Source organism: Tupaia chinensis, unplaced genomic scaffold, assembly GCF_000334495.1.
Source record: "Tupaia chinensis unplaced genomic scaffold, TupChi_1.0 Scaffold144116_1, whole genome shotgun sequence".
NCBI classification, from domain to species: domain Eukaryota; kingdom Metazoa; phylum Chordata; class Mammalia; order Scandentia; family Tupaiidae; genus Tupaia; species Tupaia belangeri.
The window spans coordinates 104,021-113,939 of record NW_006203971.1 but is presented as its reverse complement, the minus strand read 5'-3'; the positions used below and the strand labels follow the sequence as shown (position 1 = coordinate 113,939).

At 44.6% G+C, this 9,919-nt stretch overlaps 1 protein-coding gene across 1 annotated transcript in view; it reads left to right on the top strand.

Annotated features, from left to right (window-relative positions):
- Positions 1-9,919, top strand: part of LOC102500985 (zinc finger protein 260-like) — a 36,596-nt gene that overhangs the window by 1,471 nt on the left and 25,206 nt on the right. The window contains exon 2 of the mRNA XM_027767259.1: positions 7,651-7,653. The gene's annotated coding sequence lies outside the window, so the exon portion shown is untranslated. The remainder of the gene's footprint in view (positions 1-7,650; positions 7,654-9,919) is intronic.

Genomic DNA, 9,919 nt, shown 5'->3' with positions numbered 1-9,919 from the left:
TGTTATTTTGATTAATTACTGGAAGATGGCGGTTCCGGCCAAAAGGCGCTTATGGTACTTTTGCATGATCTTTTGTATTAAGTCATCAGAAAAGTCATGACATATTTTTTCATGTTTTTGTATGTAAACATGTGTTATGACTTTTCCAACAACCCAGTATTTCTGTTATGCTTGTTTTAATATTGTCTGTTTCATTGTTAATTTGATTTACCTGGCTCCCTTCTATGTTTTTCTTGATTAATCCAGTAAACGGTGTGTCAATATTTTTTATCTTTTTGATGAACCAATTTTGGTTTATTTTCTGCATAGTTTGTTTATTTCCTATTTTATTTATTTTTGCTTGAAACTTTATTGTTTCTTTTCTCTTGTTATTTTTTTGGGGAGTTTTCTTGTGATTTTTCCAATTCACTGAGGTGTGTCACTTGGTTGTCTATTTGGCTCTTTTTATTTTTTTCTCATGAGCACTAATTACTATAAAATTACTTCTTATGACTGCTTTCACAGTGTCCCATAAGGAATGAAAACTCGTGTGTTCATTATCATCAGTTTTAATACATTTTTTATTTCAGTCATAATTTCTTCAGTGGTTGTGACGTCAGGTTGTTTAGTTTTCATGTGTGTTTTCAAGGATTTTCTCTAAAGTTAATCTCAAGTTTGTTTTCATTGTGGTCAGAGAAGATGCTGGATATAGTTCCTGTACATTTTAATTTTGTGTCCTATCCTGTCGTCCATCTTCAAAAATCTTCTATATGGAGGGGTCTGAAAAATGTGTATTTTGTGGTTATTGCATGGAAAGTTCTATAGATATCTGCCAAACCCATTCAATTTATGGTATTGTTTAGATCATGAATCTCTTTGCTTATTTTTTGTCTAGATGATCTGTTCAAAGGAGACAGTGGGTTGTTGAGATCCCCATTGATTAGCATGCTGCTGTCTGTCTCTCCCTTTAGATCTAGCAGGCTTTCTTTCACAAATTTGAGTGCTCCAGTGTTGCGTGCATAGATATTTCTAAGTACTATATTTTCTTGATGAATAATACTTTTAATACTACACAGTGCCTTAAAAAAAGAATTATTTATTTAATTTGGTTAATTACTATTATTTTAATTTGGTATAGGACACCCGTGCTCACTCCAGAGAGAGAGTGAGAGAGAGAGAGAGAAGTAAGAAAGCAAGCCACCAGTTCTGGGACTCAAACCATGATTAGCCTTGTAGATATCCAGTACCTTAACTGCCATGCCACCTGCTTTCTCTCTAGTTTCCTTCTTTAACTGTTCTTATGGTTTTTGTCATAAAGTCAATTTTGTCTGATATCAGTATCATGACTCCAGCTTTTTTCAAATTTCCAATTGTATGGAGTATCTTTTTTCAGCCCTCTAGTTTCAGTTCATGTGTATCTTTTAATTAGAGCATTTAATCCACTAATATTCTACACAATTATTGATATTTTCTGACTTATCTTTGCCATTTTGTTAGCCATCTTCCAGTTTGTTTTTGTTCTCTTATTTCTGTTTGTGCCTTTTTAGTTTTCCTGATATAGTATACCCTTTAATACTTTGTGAATATCTTGTCTAGTGTTGATAAATTTTTTCAGTTTTCTTTTTTTTTTAAATCTGGAAATGATATTTTTATGTTCTTCCAATTTGAAGGATAATCTCACAGGGTATAGTATTGGGTTGAAATTTTCTTTCAGTGTTTTGAATATGTCTTTTTGTTCTTTCCTTGTTTGCATTGTTTCAGTCGAGAGGTCTGATGGTAGCCTAGTAGGATAACAATTTGTAAATAACTATACATTTCTCTCTTTCCATTTTTAGAACCTTGTCTTTGGTCTTGATTAATCTGGTTGTGATGTACCATTGAGAGAATCTTCTTAAGTTTATTCCATTTGGAGTCCTTTGTGTTTGTTGGGTCTGATGTCTGAATGTTTCTCTAGGTTTGGAAAGCTTTCTTCAAATATTTCATGGGATAGGTTTTTGTTGCTGTAGTCATATTCTTCACTTTCTGGAATACCAGTTATTCAGATATTTGGGTGTTTAATGGTGTCTAGTGTTTCTGGTAGGTCATCTTCATTTTGAGGGGTTATTTGTGAAAAACTCAAGGCTCGAAGTTAGGCTGTCATGAAGAATTGAGGCAAGAGATGAGGAAAAGTTAAAAGAGGGGGCTAAAGCTCTCTTGGAGCAGAATCAAAACTGTGCCAAAGCAGAACCCATTTATTCTAAATTAAATAAGTAGTGAGTTTAGCTATAGAGGACGATTTACAATATACATGACATTCTTTGTAGGTTGCATACCTGGTACAAGATTGGTAGTTATCATTAACTTAGTAGTTAGACAGTATTTTGGCTGTGGAATGTCACCAAACATCTTGAGACACGGCTCATGTGTGGGCTCTATCTGGTTGGCCATGGAGTCCTTTTGGCTTTCTGTCTAGGATTGGGGTTGGTTTCAACTCCCTTCTGCATTCTTTCCTTCTGGCTTAATTCTCAGGCATGGGCTGGTTTATGTCCCCAGCTGTTTTTATTTTATTCTTTTTGGTGGTTTTGTCTAAGTGAATGGCTTTGTCTTCCAGATCAGAGATTCTATCTTCTACATGGTCTAATCTGCTATTAATACTTTCAAGGGAGGTTTTTATAAAACTTTTTTTGTGTTAGAATCCTTATCTCTAGGAGTTCTGTTTAATACTTCTTTATGGTGTTTGTCTCTTTATGGAATTATTTTTCAGGTCTTGAGATGATTTCCTCATTTGGAAATGGTTGTCTATTTTCTCTTTCATCTCAGTTTTGTCACTTTGAACATTCTGTGTTCTTTTTCTGATATTTCTGTGACTGTTTTTCTACTCTTTGGTTTAGGAGAAATTTTTCTGTTCCCTTGGGGGAGAGATATTTTACTTTTTCTTCATATTTCTTGTGTCTCTGTACTGGTTTTGGTCATCTAATGGATTACACACTCCTTCTTAATCTTTTGGAGTTGATTTTGTAGTGTTGGTTGGGAGGATGAGCTCTACCTCTAAGGTGTGATTTTTGGGAAATAGCCTTTTCTATCAATCCAGGAAGGGTGAATGTAGCCAGCTTTAGATGTTGGTTTCTACCTCAATCTTTCAGAATTAGTTGCACTTAGGGCTGATTCAAATAAAGAAGGAAGTACAAGTCAGCTAACTAAAATCTCAAAGCAAACTAAGGCATGCAAAAGCAGGAGCAAGAAGAGGCCTGGTCCTTCTGCACTCCCTGTCTCTCTTGCTGCCACTTACTCCTGAACTATGGGGGGTTAAGGTGGGGGGGGTATGAGAGAGGGTCCAAAGCACACCAGCTTGAGCTAAAGGCAGAGGTGAGAAGTCTGAGATATGTGATCCATCTATGCTGAATCTCAGTCTCTTATTGCCACTGGCTCCTGAACCATGGAGACTTAAGGTGCAGGGTGAGGTGGGGGAAGGGTCAAAAACACAGCTGTGCTGACAAAGGCAGCAGCAAAAAGTCTGAGATGTGTAGTTAATAGGCTCACTTTCTTTCTCTCTCTCTGTGCTACTAATTCCTAGTGCTCACTTTCTTTCTCTCTCTCTGTGCTACTAGTTCCTAGTTCCTACACCATGAGTTCTTACTGCAGAAGTGCATTGGGGAAAGTGCCCAAAGCACACCTTTACCTGCTCAGATAGTAGGCAACAGCAAGGACTCTGAGATGCAGTTTTTCAGTATTTGTTCTTTCTTACTGCCACTGACTCTTGGACTGTGTCAGTTATGGCAGAGGGGCCTTGGCAATGGTGAAGGTCAAAAGCACACTTGTGCAGTAGAAGGCAGCATCAAGAACACTGAGACATGAAGTCCTTCTGTACTCATGCTTTCTATCTGACTTGCTGTTCCTGACTCCTGCAAGGTGGGGACTTAAGGCTTATAAACCACACCCATGCAGGCAAAAGTCAACATCAAGAAGTCTGAGATGCAAAGTACTTCTGCATTCACTCTGTCTTGTTATCAGTGCCTCCTGCACATGGGGTTATGCCAGAGGGGCTGGAGGGCAACGTTCCAAAGTGAATCTCTACAGGCAAAATGCAGCAACAAAAAGTCTGAAAGTCAGTGCTCACTCTCACTGTCTCACTGCCACTGGCTCTTTTACCATGGGGGCTTATGGTGGAGGACAGAGTGGTGGTGGGGGACATTTTAAAGCACATCTAGGCTTGCCAAAGGTAGCAGCAAGAGGTCTGAGACAATTATCCTCCTGTGCTCACTCTCTCTCTCTCTCTCTCTCTCTTCTCAATGCTGACTCATGCACTTTAGGATCTTAAGACAGAGGGGCATCGGATGTGGTGAGTCTAAAACACCTCTGCATGGAAAAAAGATGAAAGGAAGAAGCTCCATCCTTCTGTGCTTACTCTCTGTTGCCCCTGTTCAGACCAGCATGGGGTCTTGTAGAGGATGGGCACATGAGTGATGAGAAGGTCCAAAGCACACCTGTGTGGGCAAAAGGCAACAGCAAGGACTCTGAGATCACTCTATTCTGTCTTGCTGCAGTGGACTCCTACACCATGGAGTTTATGGCAGAGGGGTGAGGTGTGGGACAGTCCAAAACACACCTACATGGGCAAAAGGTAGCAGTATGAAGTCTGAGATGTGCTGTCCTTCTGGGAATGCACAGGTGTGCCCTCTGTCTGCCACTGGCCCCTGCAGCCTGGGGGCTAATTACAGAGGCATGCTGGGAGTGGGGAGCAGAAATTTCAAGCACACTTATTCTGGCAGAAGGCAGCAGTATTATCTCTGAGACATGGGGTTCTTTTGTTTCTCTCTGTCTCTCAGTGCTGCTGGCTCCTGGACTGTGGAAGCTTAAGCTGGAAGGGTTCAGGGAATGTCCAGAGTACACTTGTGAAGGAAAAAGTCAACATAAAGGAGTCTGAGATGCTCAGTTCTTATGTCACACTCTCTCCATCTCTCCCTGCCACTGACTCCCGCACCATGGGAGCATATGGCATAGGGTTGTGTGGGGTGGGAGGGATCTAAAGCACACTTCCACAGGCAAAGGAGGAAGAAGTCTGAGATCCCCAGTTCTGTCCTCACTCTGTCTCTGTCTTCCTATTGCTGGTTTTTGCTTTGTGGCACCTTATGGTGAAGGAGCGCTGTGTGGGGAGGGTTCAGAGAACATGTGTGTGGGCAAAAGACAACAGCAAGAAGTCTGAGATGCCTGGTCCTTCTAGGCTGATTCTTAGTCAGTCTTGCCGCTGATTGGTCCTGCATCCTGGGGGCTTAAGGTGGTGAAGGGCAAAGGGACAGGGTTCAAACTACACCTGCCTAGGCAAAAGCAACAAGAAGTGTGAGATATGGAGTCTTTTTGCCTTCACTCTATCTCTCATTGTTACTGGCTTGTGCACTGTGAGTGCTTATGGTGGAAAGATTCAAGGTGGGGCAGGGTCCAAAGCACAGCTGTGTGGGAAAAAGGCAGGAGCAAGAAGTTTAATATGCATGGTATTACTGTGCTCTTTCTCTTGTTGCCTCAGGCTTCTGCAACATGGGGCTCATGGTGGAGACAGGGTGGTGGGGGAGGTTCCAAAGCATATCTGCATTTGAAAAGGCAATATCAAGAAATCTGACATGCTTTGTACTTCTCTCTCTCTCCATCTGGTTCCTGAACTGTTGGGGGGTAAGGCAGAGGGGAGCAGGGAGTAGGAGTTCAAAGAACACCTGTGCAGGCAAAAGCAACTATAAGAATCTGGGATGAGCATTCCTTCTGAGCTCACTATCTTGCTACTGCTGGTTCCTGCAGGATGGCGGCTTATGGAGAAAGTTATGCGGGAGGGAGGGTCTAAAACACATGAGCTTGTGCCACAGGAAGCAGCAAGAAGTCTAAGATACTCAGTCCTGCTTTCTCTCTCTAACACTGGCTTTTCAACTATGGGAGCAAAGGGGAGCAGGGGCATGAGGGTCCAAAGAGCACCTCTGCAGCCAAAAGTCAAAGGAAAGAACTATGGAATGTGCACTTCTGAGCTCACTTTCACTTCTGCTGCCTCCTGCAGTATGGGGCATACTGTGGAGAGGAGCAGGGGGATGGGGGAAGTTCAGAGCACAACTGTGTCATCAAAGTCAGCAGCAGGATGTGCTCCTGTTTACTCTCTCTCTCCTTACCACTGGTTCCAGCCCAGGGGCTGGCTTATGGTGGAAGGGCTCCAGTGCTAGGGGTCATGGGAGGGAAAGTCCCAAAGCACACATACACCAGCAAAAGGCAGCAGCAAGAAGTCTGAGACATGCGATACTTCTGCTCACTCTTATGCACTGTTTTGCTGCCAGTGGCTCCTGCACCACGGGGGCTTTTGGCAGAAGGGTTTGTGGATAAGAGGGTCCAAAGCATACCTGTGCAGACTAAAGACCAGCAAGAACTCTGAGATGTGCCATCCTCCTCTGTTCACACTCTAGGTAGCACTGGCTTCTGCACAATGGGGGCTTATGTTAGAGGGATGGGGGTGGGAGTGGTGGGAGGCTGTCCACATCACACCTGTGCAAGAACCTGGCAGTAGCAGGAAGTCAGATGTGTGGTCCCTCTTGCTCTCTCTGTCATTGCAACTGGCACTTGTACCATCGGAGTTTGTGGTATAGGAGTGTGGTGTAGGGGGATATCCAAAGCACTCCTGCCCAGGCAGAAAGCAGCAGCAAGAAGTCTGAGACATGGAGTCCTCCTTTCTGTCTCTCTGTCAATGGTGCTGGCTTCTGGACCATGAGGGCTTAAGGCACAACTATGAAGAAAAAAGTCAGCAGCAAGAAGTCTGAAACTTGCGGTCTTTATCTCTCTCTCTCTGTCACTCTCTCTGCCACTAACCCCTGCACCTTAGGGGCTTATAGGGTAGGGCTGTGTTGTGTGTGTGTGTATGTGTGTGCAAATTCAAAACACACGTGCAAGTTAAAGGTAGCAGCAAGAATTCTGAGGAAAGCTGTCCTTCTGCACATGTTCTTACTTCTACCAAGTTTTGCACCATGGAGACATAAGGTGGAGCTGTGCAGTGTGGGGTGAGGGTCCAAAGCACACCTGTGCAGGGAAAAGGCAGTAATAGGGAATCTGAGATGCATGATTTCTTTCTGCTTTTTTTCACTGCATTCTGCTTCTGCACAAAGGGAGCTTAGAGTGGAGGGTTGTGGGGGTTGGAGAGAGTCAAAGCACATATGCAAGCACAAAGGGCAGCACAAGAACTTTGAGACACGTGGTCCTTGCACGTTAACTCTCTTTCTCTTTCTCACTGCCACTGGCTCCAGCATAATAGGGGCTCATGGTGGAGATGTGCTGAGGGGAAGGGTGCAAAATACACCTGCACAGCAAAAGGGAGTATCAAGAAATCTGAGATATGCAGTCCATCTGCACACACCCTTCATCTCTTGCTGCCATAGGTTCCTGCATCCTAGGGGCTTATGGCAGAGACAAGGGGATGGGAGGGCCCAAAGCCCATCTCTGCAGGTTAATGACAGTAACAAGAAGTCTGATATAAGCGGTCTTTTGCATTTATTGTCTCCCTCTGTCTCTGTCTCTCTCTCTCATTGCCACTGACTCTTGCAACTTGGAAGCTTAAGGCTGAGAGATGTGGGGAATGTGGAGGATTCAGAGCATACCAGCACAGCAGTCAGCAACAAAAAGTCTGAAATACTCGCTTTTACACTAACTCTCCTTGTCACTGGCTTCTGCAAGGGGGTTGGCTTATGGTGAAGAGACTGGGGGGTGGTGGTGAGGGTGGTGGTCCCTGCAGAAAGACAAAAAGAAGCAGCCAGAAGTCTGAGATGCAAGGTCCTTATGCTTCCTCTCTCTCTCTCACTGTCATTGGCTCCTTCACTTTGTGGGCCTATGGCAGAGGGCTGCCAGGGAGGGGAGGGAGAGGAGGATCCAAAGTGCAACTTCACAGGCAAATGAAGGAGCAAGGTTTCTGAGATGCACCATCCTGTGTGTGTGCGTGCTCTCTCTCTCTCTCTCTCTCTCTCTCTCTCTTTCTTTCTCATTGCAGGTATCTTCTGCGCTGGGAGCTGGGGAGGTTAAAGTAGAGGGACTCAGGGCCTGGAAAGGATTTAGAGAACACTTGGGCAGGCAAAAGGCAGCAGCAAGAAATCAGAGATGGATATACAAGGCCCTTTTGTGCCCTCTCTTCCCCCCTCCTTTGCTGTCACTGACACCTGCACCATGGGGGTTTATGGCATAGGGATACGTGGGGGGAGAATCCAAAGCTCACCTGCACAGGGAAGAGGCAGCAGCTACAACTTGGAGATGTGTAGTCCTTCAGCACTCACTCTCTGTCTCACTGCCACTGACACCTGCATCAGAGGCTTATGGTAGAGAGCCTGGGTCATGGGGGAGTTTCCAAAATACATCTGGGCTTTCAAAAGGCAGAGACAAGAAGTCTGAGATAAATTCTTCTTTACTTTCTCTGTCTCTCTCATTGTCCCTGGCTTCTGCACCTTGGAGATTTAAGGCAGAGGAGTGTGGTTTGTGGAGAGACCAAAGTACACCTGCAAGGGCAAAACGCAGCAGCAAGAAGTCTGAGACATGTGGTCCTTCTGTGATTACTCTTATCTCTGTTTTGCTGCTGCTGGCTCCTGCAATGTGAGGATTTATGGCAGAGGGGTGAAGTGTGGGTGAAAGATCCAAAGCACACCTGCACAGGCAAAATGCTGCAGCAAGAAGTCTGAGACATGCTGTTCCTCTTTCATTGCCCCTAGCTCCTACACCTTGGAGGCTTAAAATGGAGTGGCAGAGAAGAGTAGGTACCAATAGAAATCTGTGTGGACAAAAGGCAACAGGAAGAAGTCAGACATGTGGTCCTTCTGAGCTCATTCATTTTCATTGTCTCTGGCTTCTGCAGTGCAGGCTTAAGGTGGAGGAGAATGGGGGAGGGATGCGTGTCCAAAGCACACCAGTGTAACAGGTAGCAGCAAGAAGTCTGAGATGCACTGCCCTTCTGTGCTCACTCTCTCTGTCTCTTGTTGCCATTGGCTTCTGCACCATGAGGATTTAGGGCAAACAGGTTAAAGGGGTGAAAGGGTCTAAAGTACACCAGTGCAAAAGACAGCAGCTGAAGTCTGAGAAGAGTGTTCTTTCTACTCGTTCTCTCTCTCACTCTCTCTTTTTCTCTCTCTCTCTCATGGGCTTCTATGAAATGAGTGGCTTATGCAGGAGGGGGACCCAAAGCACACCCGTGCAGGCAAAAAGGCAGCAGCAGAAAATCTTGAGATGTGTGAATTTGTGCATTCATTCTCTGTTTCTCTATCTCTCTTGCTGCTGACTCCTATGCTTGTGGCAGAGGGGCGCATGGGAGAGTCAGAAAAAAGGTCTGAGCAAGACATCTTAGCGGTGTGGTTGTTTTATGCTCACTCTCTCTGACTGCTGAGGCACATGCACCACATGGTCTATGGCTGAGAGGCACGTGGGGGAGGTTCCAATGCAAACCTGGGCAGTGGGTGGGAACTAGGGGAGGGAATGCAGCAGCAATAAGTCAAAGATGTGCTGTGTTCTGTGTTACCTCTCAGCATTCCCTCTCTCACTGCCACCAGCTCCTACACTGTGGGGGCTTATGGTGAAGGGGAGGCAGGAAAGTGAGGCAAGGGAGGTACAAAGCACACGTCTGTGGGCAAAAGGAAGCTGCAAGATGTCTGAGACATGTGGTCCTTCTATGCCCACTCTTTCTCATTGCCACTGGGTTTTGCACCTTGGGGGTTTATGGTGAGGGGTGTGGTGGGGGAAGGGTCCAAAGCACACCTGTACAGGCAAAAGTCATGTTGAAATCTTAATGTCTCTTTTTTTTATTAAATTTCTACTAATACATTTTATTTGACCCTATGGCATTGACTCAAAAGTAGCTGTGCAAGGCAAGCTTTGTCATTCTTCAGCTAGGCAACATGCATCAGCCTTTTTCTAGCTTCTTCTGTGCCACTTGTCTCTTTTGATATCATGAGGTCTGTTCAATATACTC